The following is a 17,443-nucleotide window of genomic DNA, read 5'->3' on the forward strand; positions in this document are numbered from 1 at the left end:
TAAAAACATATATCACTTTATAGTTTTCCTTATTTAGGTCTTGTCCACTTCTTGTCAAATTTCTTCCTTTGTATTTTACATTTTTGTTGTTATAATGCAAAGAGAGATCCCATCCATAATGTTTCCTAACTGGCTATAGCAGGTGACTAACAGTTTAATTGTGATGTCTGTAATTTGAGCTACAGTGCCAGTGTTAGCATCAGAGTGAGCCAATTACCGCAGATGCTACTCAAAATTTCCTGGGATTGAGCCCCTCGAACTCTCTTCCCCTAACTTCTTGAGCTCACACTCAGTGTAGAAGTATCAGAGTTAGAGAACCTGACGATGACCAAAAAGTTTAGCCTTTTAAAAAGTATTTATGCCTATTGGTAGTTTATGTCTTTAAGTTATACTATGAAATTTGCTATTTATCAAAAACACCTTAATTTTTGTGTATTGCATGTAGTCAAGTTTAAGAAACTTTAAAAAAGTATTTATACATTCTAAAAGCCCATTTAATATTTCTCAAGTTGTATTACAGTTTTTGAAGTTATTTTCTTACAGATTTTCATTTAAAGAAGAAGAGAAAGTTGACTATTATGACTGGATAATGTTGAATGAGACTGGGATGCTCTCTCTGCTTTCTGACTCCACACTTGACCAGGGAGGTTGTGAATGACTATATGAAGGGGGTTGAGTGACTGTTATGGTGGGAACAATTCTCAGGAATGATCTATCTTCCTGTCTTGCTGAATGTCAACCTGTGTATTTCCATGGGACTAATTACCAAGGAGGAGCCCTGACAGATCACATTAGTCCAGGGAGAACATAAGAGTCAAGGAGAAACTTTCTCCTGTGATTCTCCATAAGTTCTACCTATGGTTTGTTTGCAGGTAAAATTTTGGGACGTTTTTTCTCCTAGGATTCAAAATATAATATTAGCTGCAATTTTACATTAACATAATTCACTGATATTGCTCTGTGTAATTATTGTTTTCCTACTAAGCTTGAAGACTTTGAATGCTTTGTGTTTTGGAGTCAAATCAACATGCTTGTTATATTTTTTTACAGGCTTAGCTGCAAAAAAGTTTAAGTATGAGGGCAAAAGAATATTGATACCATGAATTTCTTTTCTCCCTACACACAGAGATCCCAGTTAAGGGTGGGATGAATACTTGCCTTCCAATAACCATCCCCAAACCATCATCACATCCCCCAACCCCTTCGCCTCGGCCTTTATACAAATCACTTCCTTCTATATGTTCCCATATCATTTCACACTTGACTATCATTGTGCTCAGCACCATTACTTAAAATTATTTACTTCTCTGAGTTTTCTTTACTGGATTATAACTCCAAAAAGGTAGGAAATTGGTCTTATTTTTCATTGCGTCTTCTTCAAACTTCTGTAGGGGCAAGGTATATAGTAATTGTTTATTGAATGAATCAATAATCCATTGAATGATTATTTTATTTTGTTCTCACGTTACTTCTGAAACTGATCAACACCAGCGTCTGCCAAGTGCTTTTATAAGCTATTTTAGTTCTGTATTGAGTGACTAAAACTTAAACAATATTCTGTTAAAAAAATAAAATGGTTGTTTTCACTGTGCGTCCCTTCAACTTACAGAGTAAATTCATGTTTGGTGTGATGAGTAAGCGTATTCAGACATTTATCTGGCACACTTGAATAAATTCTGAGATGATAGATCAGTGTACTGTTTTTAAAGTAATAATAGAGCGTGTGGAATTCAGTCGAACAGCTTCTAGCAGCAGCAACAGCTAACACTTATATAGCATTTACTACGTGCCAGGCTAGTAGCTAACTTAACAGCACTTGCCAGGCATGATTTAAGGATCTACATGTATTAATTTATTTATTCCTCTTGATAGTACTATGAGGTTGATATTATTATTCCCATTTTACATATGAGAAAACTGAAGTAGAAAGAAGTTAAATAAAGTGTCCAAGGTTATGTAGCTGGTATGTGGTAGAGTGAGTATTAGAAACTAGGCCCTCTGGCTTCACAGACTATGATCCTGACCATTGTGCCAAAGACTCTATTTTAGATCACATTTAGAACATGACCCTGAGGATGAAAAACATATTGAGTGGTGAAGATAGAATCACAGAAACATAAGCTACCCTGACTTCAATAACATCAACGTTAGACCGAGAAGTTTATTGATGGCAGTAAATTCCTAGATTTTGAATCATATGCTCACACCCTAAACAAAAATCTTGAGAGGAAAAAGTGGCACCTACGATGCCCATTGCAGTCTGTAATGGCCAAACTTAATCCAAAATCTATGAACAAACAACACTGTAGGAACTGCGGGGTTCTTTTATGTAGAAGTGGGGTTTTTCTCAGCAAAGATTAATTAATTAGTGCTAGTTAAGGAAGACTGTCCACCTGGGTTTTCCCTCCTCTTCACACCCCTAAATCTCTCTGAATCTTGGCTAAGCAAAAGGGGTACCTGAGACTGCCAGCCCATCCTTTGTGCCTCTCGGTTTGTCCCCTGCCATCTGTCCGACAACACTGCCACCTCTCACACAATACCCACCCCCTCCAGCTTTCAGGCAACCTCACCAGCATGGCCTTTCTGTCAAAGCCTCTTTCACTTCTGATTTCCTCAGGCTAAAAAAATGACTTTTTAAAGCATTTTAATAAACAAATTAGAACTTAACAGTAGCTATCCTCATTGTCATGGGAATGATGTAGAATGAAGCAAGTAGGAATTATTTTAAAGGACGATAGGAAGAATCTTCTTACCTGCCACTCTGTTCACCAGAAATGCACCTTCTCTCTGGTATTGCCTACAAAACCGTATTGTTACTCTTGAACGGATACCATCAAACATTGCCAGACATCAGACAAATAAATATCACATAATATTTCTCCAAAGTCTCAGAGTCAGTAGGTTGCAGAGGTGGGATTTGATATTTTTCTATTCTGACTCCAAATCTCAAACTTCTTTCATAAGACCATGATGCAAAAACCGGATGAATTTTAATGAGGGACTAGAGAGGCAGCAAGGGTTGATGTCAAGAGAGAGCCAGCCTGGCTGGGAGATTCTGGGAAGTCAGCTCATAACCTAAAATCTAAAAGTCTCTGAATGTGAACAAAAGGGTGAAGAATAAAAGGTCCCAGGAATCTCAAGAATGTTCTCTCTTTCGAAATATTTCTGGAAGTGTGATGTTTATGTCAGGCTACAGTGAGAGACTGAAAAGGGGTTCAAAGTGGATGCCGCAGTGAGGAAACCCCAGCTTTGTAGATTTGTTTGCCATATTTATTCATTAGATTCCAAACTTTTAGATTTACATTCCAACTTTTAAAGATATTGTTTAAAAGGTGTTGTTTGCCACCAGATGAAAGATGATGAAGAGAGTGCTGACAGAAACAGAGAAGTGACTGAGATATTAGTGATGTTGAATCCATGTGATTTAGCATCTATCTGAATTTGAGGAAAAGAGGAGATCTTATCATCAGAGAGGCCCAGAGTTGTGAAACTGGAAGATCTGAGAAGGGTGTTGGGTTCAGTCTGAGGTGGAGTTGATCAGAAGGGAGTTTTGAAGCGAGACAAAGTTTGTGACGTGTTATGGTCAACATATATATTTGCTTAGAAATGATCGTGAAAGCCAGGCTGCTACAGGTGGTTTTTCAGGGAAAAAAAGAGAGAGGTTAGGTCAGGGAGGGCTGAAGGATGGAAACTTTGGAAACTTTTGTGTAGGGAGCAGAACAAGAAATAACAGTCTGAAAAGAAGTCCTAGAAGGAGCAGTTGGAGAGAGCAGCTTTGCAGAAGGTACTGGCAGAGAGCTGTGAAGATGCTACAGAGCAGTTAAAGATGAGGATGGAAGAAAAGAAATCTTAGATCTGGAAGATTATCATTACACCTCTGAGAGAGCGATTCACTAGATCAATTGTGCAAATGGGAAAAGAAAAAGTGAAGAGATGGAGGTTCTTCTTCTGAGAATGATCTTTGAGAAAACTAGCAGTAAAAGAGAGCACACGGGCAAGAAAGGGGTGTGAATGGGAGCACAAATGTTGGTATGTTTGTAGTCTTACAGTCTGAAGGGAAGGATCCAGGGGAGAGAGTGAGAGAGAGAAAGATGTGTGAGAGAAGAGAAAAGGCATGTGATTACTGGGACAAGCTCTCAGAGGATGTGGAAAGAATGGAATGAGGTCGCAATTGAATAAGCCCTGAAATTACTGCTTCTGTGATGGGAGGGAGAGAAGAGAAGTTGGAAGGAGAAGCTGAGGGTTTTGAAGTGAAACAGGAAAGGCATTAAGGAAGCTCATTGTCATTAGTCTTGATCTCACTTAAGTAGAAGGTGATATTATTTGCAGATAACAATTAAGTGTGAGCTGGGGCTATGTTCTTGAATGAAACAACCTTATGCAGAGACAGTCAATTTAGAGACAAATTAAAGCATTGATTAGTTCACAGCGCGTGGCTGATTTCTGCTGAGTTTATGATGGAACCAGTTATTTTGTTATAGAGTTCTCTCTAGAACAACCTGAGAGTTCAGGAGCAGAAAAACTGGCCTTCGAGTTAGCATACATCTTGTTTTCTATTGTTGCTTCCAAACTTCTTTTCAGTACCTTCAAAAACTCAGCGAACTATTTTCTTTGTCTTTATTGCTCTTATCTACCAACTTCAAAACCCTTATCTGCTTCTGTGATTTCAATACTTGTGTCATCATCTTTCTCTCCTTACATCTTGACATCATCCTCCCATTGCTCCTCCAGCCATGTTAATAACATCACTGTTTCAAAGTCCCTTGACCTCCTCAGCTCTATTTAACTACATCTCATTCCACCTAAGCAACCCATGAACACACCAGCATTTCACACACTGTAGTCATTTTACATAGCTGTTTTTCCAGTGTGATCTTGAGCTGTGGCTTCAGATTTAAGAATCTTAATTAGGGAGTAAAAATATACTTTAATTTGAAGGTAAAATGACATATATATTAAGCTGAAAAATAATTCTTATTCTGCAAAACTGGTTCTCCTGCATCCAAAGTTCTAATATGCTCTTTTTCTCTGAAGCACAATATGTAAGTAAGCTGATTAGTGAATATAAATGAATGCATCACATTTTTGTTTTGGGGGGAGCCTCGATCAGAAGGACTTGGGCCTCTGAATGCATCCACTAACATTTTTTCAAAGGATTTTTACATATTTCTGAGCACTGGTTAATTTTAAAGGCCCTCAGAATGCCCCACTGAGATGACACCCCTGATTAGAATATGTTTAACAAAATACACTGTATTTTATTGGTGCATCAGTTATTACTAGGGAAAGCTACTTCTTTGATAGCATAGATTCTATTTTCCTGAAGTTAAAAAAATTCCCTACATCTTTTTCCTTCTGACAAGATGGCAAAAAGGGAAAAGAAAAAATTCTGATATCAACGTCACACAGCTCCAATTCCCATCCTGGATATTTTTTCAATGAACTGGTTTGCAGAGCCATGGTTGGGAGGTTGGCTGCTTCAGCTCTCACACATGTGGCCCACCACTTTCATCCTCCCCCAACCTCATAATGAGTCCTCGGTGGGGCTCTGTTAGGAACTGGGCTGTCAGCCTCAAGTGGGCACTGGCTGCTTTCAGCAGCATTGCTTCTGATGATATATTTGTTAGGAGGGCCATTTGCTAATACCTGATGAAGTATCACTAACATTAAGCTTCTTGCAAATGAGCTTGCTTTGCTAACCTAAGGGCTGTGGGACCTCTGGGATTAGGGTGCATAGTAATGATGAAGTTTGGTTCCAGACCACCTGTCTATGACAAAGGGCTGGGGAGTTGAGACATCCCTGAGAAGCATTCTGCACAAGAAAAGAAGAAGGAAAGGGATGTGCCTCTCCAATGCAGATTTCCTTCAGATTCAGTGAAAGTTTACCCCCAAGGGGCTCACAGCCTGGCAATTTTTTTGCACTGAGCGTTTTGCTTGTCTCATGTTCTCTCAAGAAACTAAAACTAACACCTTAACTAAGGGGTAGAATTTATCAGGAAGGTTAAAACCAGTGTAAAGTAAAAAATTGGAGAAAATTGCCTGCAATTTTCTGGAGTTTATTATTCTACGAAGCTTCAGATTAGTAATTCTGGAAGGAGGGAAGGAAGGAAGGAAGGAAGGAAGGGAAGATCAAAGTTACTCAGGGTCCTTGGGAGTACTTGTTAATAACAAATTCTAGGCTTTATCCCTAGAGATTCTGATTCGCTAGACCTGACACGATGCCTAGATATGTGTGTTTTAACATGTAATCTAGTCAATTCTGATGCAGGTGGTCTTAAGAAAACACTTCATGAATCACTGACAGTGAGTTTCTAGAGACTTGGAATTTAATCTTTAGCTACCATCTTGGCCCTGTTGTAGTCAGACTTTAAGATTCACATGAACTCTCTCCCAAGTTTCTATTCTCTTTCCATGTATAGATTCTCACACATGTTGCCATCTGTTAATTCAATCACTCATTTAGTTTCCATGTATTGAACACTGGAGGCTTTGCATTTGCCCTCCAGAGCCATTCTCCCACCTCCGACCTGCCCGTGTCCTGGAGGCCAGGCGGTAAGGATTGCATCAACCAGTGCTCTTGCCTTCAGAAGGCCAATGGGGAGTACAGTGAGGGTATTTATTTTCCTGTGCTCCATTTGAGAAAAGTTTGGCAGTGGCTGAGTTTCCTCCAGTTTGCCAGTGGCTGAATTCCTCTATTAAAGCATCTAGTAGGAGATGCCATAGCTGTAGCTCTGGCAACTGGCCCACTTCTCTTTCCCCTTCAGGCTTAGAAGACTAACAGCTTCTTAAGATTGTCTAACCCAGGGTGCTCCATCATCTCTTGCTGATTACATGTAACTCTCTTCATACCTTGTAAGGGTTCTGTGCTTCATTTAATCCTCTTGAGCGTGACATGCTTTCCCTGAGGGGACCCTGGCAACAAATTAAGAAACTTTATACCAGCTTTTTATATCAGGTCTTAGAAAATAAAGCAAGGTAACAAATAATTATTCTGAATTGGGATAGGTATTATGATAGCAGTATATACAGAATGATAAAAGAGCATAGTGGAAGGAAAAAAGGAATCTGTCTTGGCAATTGGGAAAAGTTATAAACAAGATAACCTTGCCGTAGGGTCCTGAATATTATTTCGGAATCTTTAGGTGGAAAAGCAGGGAGGAACAGTCTGCAGAGAGTTCCCGTGAACACTGACTGCCATTACAACACTTCAAGTCACTACCATCTCTCACAAGGGTTAATGCTACAGTTTTCCTTCATTCTTTCTTACCCTTTTCCAATCCAGTCCACACACAGTGGAGAAGTGATCTTTATATAACATACGAGAAGAATGTCAATAAATATGTGTTAATAAAAAAAAATTTCTAAGTTTTTTCTAGCTAAAACTTAGAATGTATAGGAGGAGGTAGTGGTAACCGTGGTGGAAAATAATGAAGCATGTACTCTAAATAGCTACTTAAACACTGCAATATTATGGAAGGTTTTAGAATAGAGGATTGACATAACCCAAGCTTTATTTCAGAAACCCTGGAAGCAATATGAAAGATGAACTGTGAGAAGAAGAGACTAGAGGAAGAAAAAACTTATTAGGAACCTCTTCTCACATGATAGGATTCTCTCTGATCTTATAGAAGTGATTCTGTTATCCATTGGAAATATTCTCTGAAACTGATCATTTTCTAAAATATTATCTTCTGGTAAAGAGTATGAAAATCCCCAGTGATAATTCACACCTAAGGTTTTACAATTGTCTAGGCATATTGCCCCGAGATAACATAAAATTCTAAATTGCTTTAATGTTCTATTATAGAGAAAAATATGTCATTTAATATTCAAACTTCAAAATTTTCTCGGCAATCTGATAATTATACCTTAAATCCAATTTTTTGACTTTAACTTTTTCACAAATGTACATTATTAAATCAAACTACTTCTTTTCCCAATAAATTCTGGCATAGATATTAAATACATATTGTGATCATATAAATTTAGGTCATTATATTCTGATGAAAAGCCCTGAAAATAAAATATTGAGCATAATTTTATTATTTACTTAAAAATAATTGGCTATCATCAAAAATAATAAATGTTATCTTCTACAAATAATACATGCTGAAGAGTGTGTAGAGAAAAAGGAATCCTTCTACACTGTTGGTGGGAATGAAAATTGATGTGTACACTATGGAAAACAGTATGGTGGTTCCTTAAAAAGCTAAAAATAGGGCTACCATGTGATCCAGCAATCCCACTCTTGGGTATATATCCAGAAAAAATGAAAACTCTAATTTGAAAAACTACATGCACCCCAGTGTTCCTAACAGCACTATTTACAATAGTCAAGACATGGAAACAACCCCAGTGCCCATCAACAGATGATTGGCTTAAGAAAATGTGGTACATATATACAATGGAACATTACTCAGCCATACAAAAGAATGAAACATTGCCATTTACAGCAACATGGAGGGACCTACAGATTATCATACTAAGTGAAGTAAGTCAGACAGAGAAAGAAAAGTACTATATGATATCACTTATATGTGGAATCTAAAAATAACACAAATGAGTCTATATACAAAACAGAAACAGACTCACAGATATAGACAACAAACTAATGGTTACCAAAAGGGAGAGAAAGGGAAGGAGGGACAATTTAGGAGTATACAAACTAATACAAATACAAATACAAACTACTATACATAAAATAGATAAGCAACAAGGATTTATTGTATAGCACAGTGAATTATATTCAATGTCTTGTAATGGAATATAATCTGAAAAAATATAACTGAATCACTTTGCTGTACACCTGAAACTAATACGATATTGTAAATCAAATGTATTTCAATAAAAATGAATAAATAGAATAAATAGGGAGGAAATTCCTATAAATTTATTTTCAATATAATGGAAAATATATTTTCCATCAAAAATTTTTCTTTAAAGAATCTGATTTTATATGATTAATGACTCAAGTACAGATTAGAGGAAGAAGTGAAAGATGAAACAAAATTTAATTGGCCCCATCATGCTCTATAAAATCATATTATAAAAACCTTCTTTGCTCATGTGAAACTATTTCTTTTATTCTTTTTATGTGTATGTGGTTTTTAAAAGCAGCTTTATTAATATATAATTGACATACAATAGACTGAATATATTTAAGTTAAACAACTTAAAAGGTTTTCACTCATGCATCTACCATTATAATAAAAATGATGAACATATCTATCATCCCTATTCCTCCTGCCTCCTGGTAATCCCTTTCTCCCAACCCTCCCTGACCCCCATATTGCCCCTAACAAACCACTGATCCATGTTCTGTCATTAAAGATGAGTTTACATGTCCTGTAATTTAATATAAATAGAATCATATAGTATTTTTTGGTCTAGTGTCTTTCATTAGTATAATTATTTTGAGATTCACTGATGTTTTACTGTGAAAGAATATTTCATTCCCTTTTAAAGTGAATAGGATTCCATATCGATATACTAGGGTTCTTCATACTTTCACACTGATGAAAATTTGGATTGTTTCCATTTTGGGATTATTACAAATAAAATTTCTATGATCATTTGTGTGGACATATACTTTGATTTCTCTCAGATGAACACCTACGAGTGAAATGGCTCGATCATACGGTCGATATTTTTAAAAAATTTTATTACATTATCAAGTTGTCTTCCAAAGTGATTGTATCATTAAAATTCCCATCAACAGTGTATGAGAACTCCAGCTCCTACACGTTATTATCAACACTTGTTTGTAATCGATTCCCTTCCTCTTCTTTGGGAACGCCCATTAAATATGTATTAGATGACTTGAAGTTGTCCCATAGTTTACTGATGCTCTATTCATTATTTTTAATCTTTTTCAATCTCTATGAGTTTGATTTAGGTATTTTTATATCTTTATATCTCTACTTAACTTTTTAAATATATATTATAATAAACTGTCTTAGTGTCCTTGCCTGCTAATTTTAACATCTGTGTCAGCTCTGGGTTGATTTCAATTGATTATTTTATGGGTCTTTCTTCCTTCTTTGCGTGACTGGTATTTTTTTATTAGATGCCAGACATTATTAATTTTACCTTGTTGTGTGCAGGATAATTTTGTATTCCTATAAGTATTCTTGTGCATTGTTTTGTGATGCAGTTAAGTTACTTAGAAAGAGTTTGATCCTTCGGGGTCTTTCTTTCAAGATATGTTAGCCCAAATAATGCTTAGTCTAAGGATCCCTGTCCATACTGAGGCAAGATCCTTCTTTTTTTTTTTGAAGTTTATTTATTTATTTATTTATTTGGGCTGCATTGGGTCTTCGTTGCCACGCACGGGTTTTCTCTAGCTGCAGCGAGCAGGGACTACTCTTCGTTGCGGTGCGCAGGCTTCTCATTGCAGTGGCTTCTCTTGTTGCAGAGCACAGGCTCTAGGCGCATGGGCTTCAGTAGTAGTGGCTTGCAGGCTCAGTAGTTGCGGTTCGCGGGCTCTAGAGCACAGGCTCAGTAGTTGTGGTGCACAGGCATAGTTGCTCCGCGGCATGTGGGATCTTCCCGGACCAGGGCTCGAACCCGTATCCCCTGCATTGGCAGGCGGATTCTTAACCACTGCACCACCAGGGAAGTCCAAGATCCTTCTAATTATATTTTTCCATTTTGGTCCCGTGGCAGTGCTGAGCACTATTACCTCTCGTCTTCTTGGATGGCTCTTTCCCCAGCCTCATGGTTTCCTCAGAGCGCGAATTGCTCAGCACCCAAGCATACAATGATCGAGGCAGACCCTCTGCAGATCTCCAGTGTTCTGGCTCTGTTCGTTTCTCTCTTTTCTGGAACTCTGTCTTGTGAATTTCAGCTGCCTTCATCTCCCTGGACTCTCTGTTCCATCTCCTCAACTCAGGGAGTCTGCTGAGTTCCCTGGGCACCCCATGCTCCCCATTCTGGCACCACAGGCCAGAAACACTCTCACAACTGGGACTGGGGCAGTAAAAGAGCTTGCCTCATTTGTTTCTTGTCACTCAGAAATCGTGTCCTTTTTTGCCTGATGTCCAGTGTCTTGAAAACCATTGTTCATGTTTTTGGTTATGTAATGTGGGAGGGTAAATCTGGTCCTGTGACTTTATCTTGCCTGGAAGAAAAAGGTGTCTATTATAATGGATGATTTTCCTTCTTTAAGGATATAGCAATCCTTTTGGTTTTCTAGAAAAACTATTATATGTCAGGAAAAGGAATTCAGTTGTGAGGAATGTCTATGACTCCAAGCTTAATTTCACAAAATGTTAGAAATGATAAAACACTTACTTTTCTAAAATATTGAAGATAACTACTTTAATGAAGTACATTAAATACTTCTCAAATACGTTCTCTCAAATAGTCTTACTATTTTTCTTTTCAAGAACTCTGCCAGTAATATGAGTAAAATATGTTTAAAAACTATCTATATACTATAATCACCTACATGACTATGTTGAATTTAAATATAAAACATTTACTATTGGGATACATACCTGGCCTGGATACTGTTATATTTTAGAATATGATATAACAGATTCACCATTTCCCACTCTGAAAGAGCCATCTGTATCTCTTGACGTGTAAATAGAATCATGCCCATAAGGATAGTTCCTTAGGACCATCAGCTAGTTCAGACAAGCATAATGCACTAGTCTATATGAGGCACTTTAATGTCTCTCAGACCATTTGGGTAAATTTTATAAATGGCATCTTGTTAAGGTCCTCATTACACTGGTGTGGTTAATATACTTCATGTGAATCGCTCTCATAATCCGTCATTTTTAACTGCCAAAACTCATATTCTAGCTCTGCTGCTTACTATTTGTGTAATTCTGGGCATACTCTGGCCTCTCTTTGGCTCATATCCTCATCTATAAAATAGAATTAATAAGAGTAGAACTTCTTAGAACAGTGCCTGACAAATAATATGTGCTATGTAAAACTTTTGTGAAAAGAAATAATATGCAGTTAATACTGGGCAAGGCTTGCTGGAAGAGGAGCGTCTGATAATGGTAACACTCGGTGGGATTGCTGGTGTTCAATAGCAGAGGGAACTCATAGTTTTCTTCTAAGAGGAATTCTGGGGTGGCAAGAGGTCCTCTAAACCAGTGTTTGACAGCAACGAGGTATGTCTTAGGAAAGAGGACCCAAGACAGTAAGTGGGCTGGAGATAGCTCTCAAGCCTCCTGCAGCCCAACAGCAATAGAGAACATCCTATAATTATTTTGCTCCTAAGAAGTCCAGAGAAGAGGCTAAAGGTTGGGTTGGGACCAAAGCGACACAGTTAGTGCAGGATGGACCCTGTGGCCATGGAGTAAGTGGTAGATGCAGTGGAGGCCAAAGGCAGTATCTAAAGCTCAGGCCGGCCAACCCACATCTCCCTGGTGCCAATGCAAGCAGGCACCGATACGCCTGGGCCAACCGCCTTCACCTCATGTTGTGAGAACACACAGGCCACCAGACCAAGAGGAAAAGTAAACGAAGGAAAGGTCCAGAGGAAGAGGAGGAACAGTCAGAAGGCGATCACTCCTCAAGTGTTTGAGTCATCAAGAATTGGACCACATTTTCCTGGATGTGGCTAGGTTGGTTCTACCCTCAGGCAGAAATAGGGTTTTAAGGAAGAAATTAAGTCCAGTTGTGACAAAATAAAGTTGGAGATTTGAACCCCTGAATTTCTCAACTGTTAAATTTGTACCAATAAGTTTTAAACTGTAATTACAATATAGGTGCACATAATAATATGTGATGCTGTAAGCTTTGGCCCTCTGGTGTGCAGTCAGGAGGCGTGAAGCCTAGGCATGATTCTGTTGCTTCTAATTGTGATAACTGGAGCAATTCTATAACCTAAAGACCTGTTTTTTTTGTTTTTTTTGCTTGATAAAATGTGTGTTGTAACACCTGTCCAGCATTCCTCGGGTTTCCCGTGAGCATCAAATGGGATTATTTATGTAAAAGTACTCTGAGAATCTATGAAGCATAATGGGATCACAGGGAATTATTATAAATTAGAGCATGAGCAATGATGGGTTTTAGAGACATCATGGAATGCAGATTTATACTAAAACGCATGCCCCCAAATGGAGTTATGGAAGTCAATATATAGTGAAGGGAGTCAATATACTGAGCTAGGAGGGAATATATTACAGTCTTCAGAGTCAGAATGACCTGATAAGGAATTCAAGAATTCTTAGCACAGATATTTACTATCTTATGGCATGAATAAAGTTAATTTACAGTTTTGAGTCCCAACTTTCTCTTCTGCAAAATGAGTTTGCAGTGAAGAATGGAAATCATGTGTGGTAAGGGCCTTGGGCATAGCAGGCCTTCACTAACGAATGATAGTTAATTTGTTCTCAAAGGATGTGAACCAGTTTTACATTACCAAGACAGGGTGGGGAAGTGGGGGTAGATGAGAATGTAGGAGATGTGAGGAATGAGAGCAGTGGTAAGTCATATACAAGATTGCAACGTTCATTGATTGAACACTGTATAATCTATGCAATTGCTTCCTGAGGACAGAGAAAGTCACAAGAATCATTACGGGGAAGGAGGAGATTGAATTAACTCTCCTCCATGTGTTCTGGGAAAGCATGTGGGAAGTTTGGAACCATCTTTAATTGGCTGTAAAGACAAAGACTGCATATGTTCCATGATGGCAAGGCTGGGATCAGTTCATTGTGGCATCTGTGGTACCAAGCTCAGTACCTGAACAGGACACTCCTCCTCTTTTAAGCTTACGATCTAGTGAGGCAGGCCGAAATCGCTTTTAAAAATATGCAAGTGGGGATTCCCTGGTGGCGCGGTGATTAAAGAGTCCGCCTGCCGATGCAGGGGACACGGGTTCGTGCCCCGGTCTGGGAAGATCCCACATGCCGCGGAGCGGCTGGGCGTGTGAGCCATGGCCGCTGAGCCTGCACGTCCAGAGCCTGTGCTCCTCAACGGGAGAGGCCACAACAGTGAGAGGCCCGCGTACCACAAAAAAAAAAAAAAAAAAAAAAAAAAAAAAAAAAAAAGTGATTCTGAACATTATTAGGAAAAAAAATGGTTTCATTACTATGAAATAAAAGGCATGGATCAGATTGAAGACGAGCTAAAAATGTAGTTTGGGACAGAGTAGGGATCATAGTGTCACTAATAATAATTTCTTTTTTTAAAAAAAATCAGAGTGATTACTCAAGGGAAAAATGTGGGACCTCCTTCGTCAATGAGGCTATTGTGAAGGGTGCCATGCTAGCTATGTGGAGATGAAGCCCCAGTGGAGGGTGAGACTTGGAGCAAAAGACCAAGGGGGATGACCTTGACTTTGGGAATCATCTCATTAAGGATGGCTTTGACACCTTGTTAAAAAATCTGTTTCTGGGAAATTTGGAACATAGGAAAAGGCAAAAGTTATCTAGAAAGCCATGATTGCCCCAAAAGTTAGCAAGAGGAATTTTGTTCATCTTAGGTAGATTAAATTTTAGGTAGCAAATTGATAATAGGATCTATCAATCTATCATCTTCACAGTTTTCTAAAACTTTCATATGAATTAGTTCATTTAATATTAGACATAGTCAAGGCATATGTCATTAGCCTCAGTTTGCAGATTAAAAATAAAAAGTTCAAAGAGGGCAAGTGACTTGCTCAAGGTTACACCACAAATAATGGAGTTGGGGCTAGAACTCATGTCTTTTGATAAACAATCAAAGTCTTGCTACAACATACACTGTGTTATACTCTGCATTTTTACTCAGATACAAAACACCATTTTAAATGAGAGAATTGCCCCAAACCTATAGATAAAACTAAAAGCAGTAGGCCAAATCCAGATACTAGATCTTATATTGGGATGTTGGAGTATATCCCACTTTCACATCTATTGTTGCTGTTTTAATCAGGTCGGATATGATCAGGATTTACCTTTCCTGGTTTTCAGGTTCCCTATAATGGGATTTTTTGAAGTTTTAAGAAATGTTTCTTTGAACAATTTCAGTTCTCAACACCTCTCCCCCTTTTAAGAACAAAATGGAGTTCTCTGCATTGGCGATTCAAATCAAGACGTGCCTAATTAAGCAGAAAGGCTTCCACTTTGGTGAAGCATATTCTTGGCATAGGTCTGTGGGGGGCCAACACAGCATATCAATAGGTCAAGAATATCTCCCATCCCTGAAACATTAGGCTGATTCATTTGAGACATTAGAGAAATTTCCTTTTTCCAAATTTCATTTATGAGATAACCTTAAAATGAACTACTTTACGAGATTGAGAGATCATGGCATTTTTTAAGGTCATGTTGTCCTACATAGGCAAGGGGAAAAAAAATCTATTTTATCAGTTAATTCTATTGTCGTATACACTTTCTCTGCCAAACTCCAAGTTAAAGACCCCAAAACAGTTTACTTTTTGGTTATAGACTAATGTCATTTTCTTCTTTTCTTCCTTTTCTTTTTAATTTTTTGTTCCTAAGGCTATCAGATTAATTAAGCTTATAGATACAGGCAGAGGGTGTGAGAAAGATATAGGGTTTCTAGATCTGTACAGGTTTAGTCAATACTTTTTACTGGTTCTGGAAATTAAAAGGAGGGAATAATATCCTTGTTCAGAGGTACATTGCTAGAGACAGGATCCTGTGACATTCTGGCTGAAGTGTCAGTCCTGGATTTGTGCAATTTTGACCAGGCCTGACTACATCTGCATAGACTGTGGATGATGCCTTTTCTCCAGGAGGGCAGGTCATTCCCCCCTTTTATTTATGTTCCATTTCATTTAGTATGTATGGTGGGCATGGTGCCACTCTTGACTTTTAACCCTAATGGAGAGAGCACACAAGTTGACTGGGAACCTCTAGGGAAAATTGAGCTTTAATGACAATTTGAGTGTAAAATCTGGTCTCTGGAAGAAAGGTCACCACATCTGCATAGCCCCTGGAGTCAGGCTTAGAGCCCTGTCTGCTTTCAAATAAAGAAGCATTTTCCTGTGTCTTAAGGCTGCTTTCATTTGAGGTACAAGGAGCACGTGACAGAATCAGGGGAACTGAGTGATGTTTGTGCATGTTTGACTGCACTCTGCATCCTAAGAGAAGACTTTGGAGAAACCCAATCAATACTACAAGCATGTCCCGGACAGCAGCAATGCTGTTTTCATTCTGTTACGATAATGAATTGAAGTCTCCCAACAGCAGATATAATAAGCACTATTCAACCCTTGATATTCAATCACTTTTAACTGGTTATATGTATCTAAAATTCACTGTTAACTGTGGTTTTACAATACCCCATTGGCAACCTTTAATGGCTGTCTCTGCACAAAAGTGCAAAAACATCAAAAATGCCTCTCAGTGCCATATACTCAGTGCTTCCCTGTATTTCCTAAAATGTTTTCCATTTTTCATTTAAAGTCCAGTGGAAGGCATTCAGACATTGTGCACAAAATGAAGTGCTTTTGCCTTCAGTTTGAAATGATTTTTGCCGTTACTGTTAGCCTAGAGTTCATATCTTCATCGCTTCTGGTTGTGGAGTGATTTCGTGTTATCTAGATCCCCTAAAGCAAGCTAATCTTCTACAAATAAAAATGAAGAGAAATCAGTTTGTTTTTTTTTTTTCCACAAGACTCACTTGCATTCTGTTTGTTTGTTTGGTATCTGATTACTTTTTACTCTTTAAATAATTTTTTTTTTTTTTTTTTGCTATGGAACGAGAAGCAGAATAGCAAAGGCAGTTTATGTACAGGAGAAATGAGCAAGTGTTTCTAACTATTATTAACAGAAATGAGACAAGAAATTAAGGGCTCATGAAAACTCCTGGTAAAATCCACATCCTGGAAAGAATCCAGGTTTAGAACTTACAGTATAAATATAAATAATTCTATCTCAACATATTTTACTAGCTTTTCACTTTGTTTTCAATTTAATTTTAAATATGAAGAATGTATTGTCTTAGGGTTAATTCAACATTTGAACAAAGTATCTGGTCAATTCAAACTATGTTACACGGTCATGTTAAATTACATCATTAGATTTTAAGATTTCAGTTTCATCAGTTCAGAGTGCTTCATGTAAATGGGATAAATCTGACCAAATTCAGATCTTGGACAGGTGAGCTAGTGGCCTGTATAAGTGTTTTTGGTTCACTGACTGAAATTGGTTTGTAATCATTTTACTTTTATTTCTGATTTGATCCATAGGCTTTATCAGATGATTTCAAAGAATCCACTTTATAAGTGGATTCTTTGAAACATTCATTTTACTACGTAAAATACAAAACAAGGCAACAATGACAGAAGCCCAAATTAGTTACCATAATAGAACAAATATGGTTAAATTTTTTTTTTTAGTTTTATTATGCAGAGTCAGCAAAAGTATAATGTATTTTAGTCTAAATATCAGTTAAGATCACAATATTTGAGAAAGATAATAATGGAAGCCATTATTGTGACAAAATTTACAAATTTCAGTATTTG

Source organism: Delphinus delphis, chromosome 3 (genome assembly GCF_949987515.2).
Source record: "Delphinus delphis chromosome 3, mDelDel1.2, whole genome shotgun sequence".
NCBI lineage: Eukaryota > Metazoa > Chordata > Mammalia > Artiodactyla > Delphinidae > Delphinus > Delphinus delphis.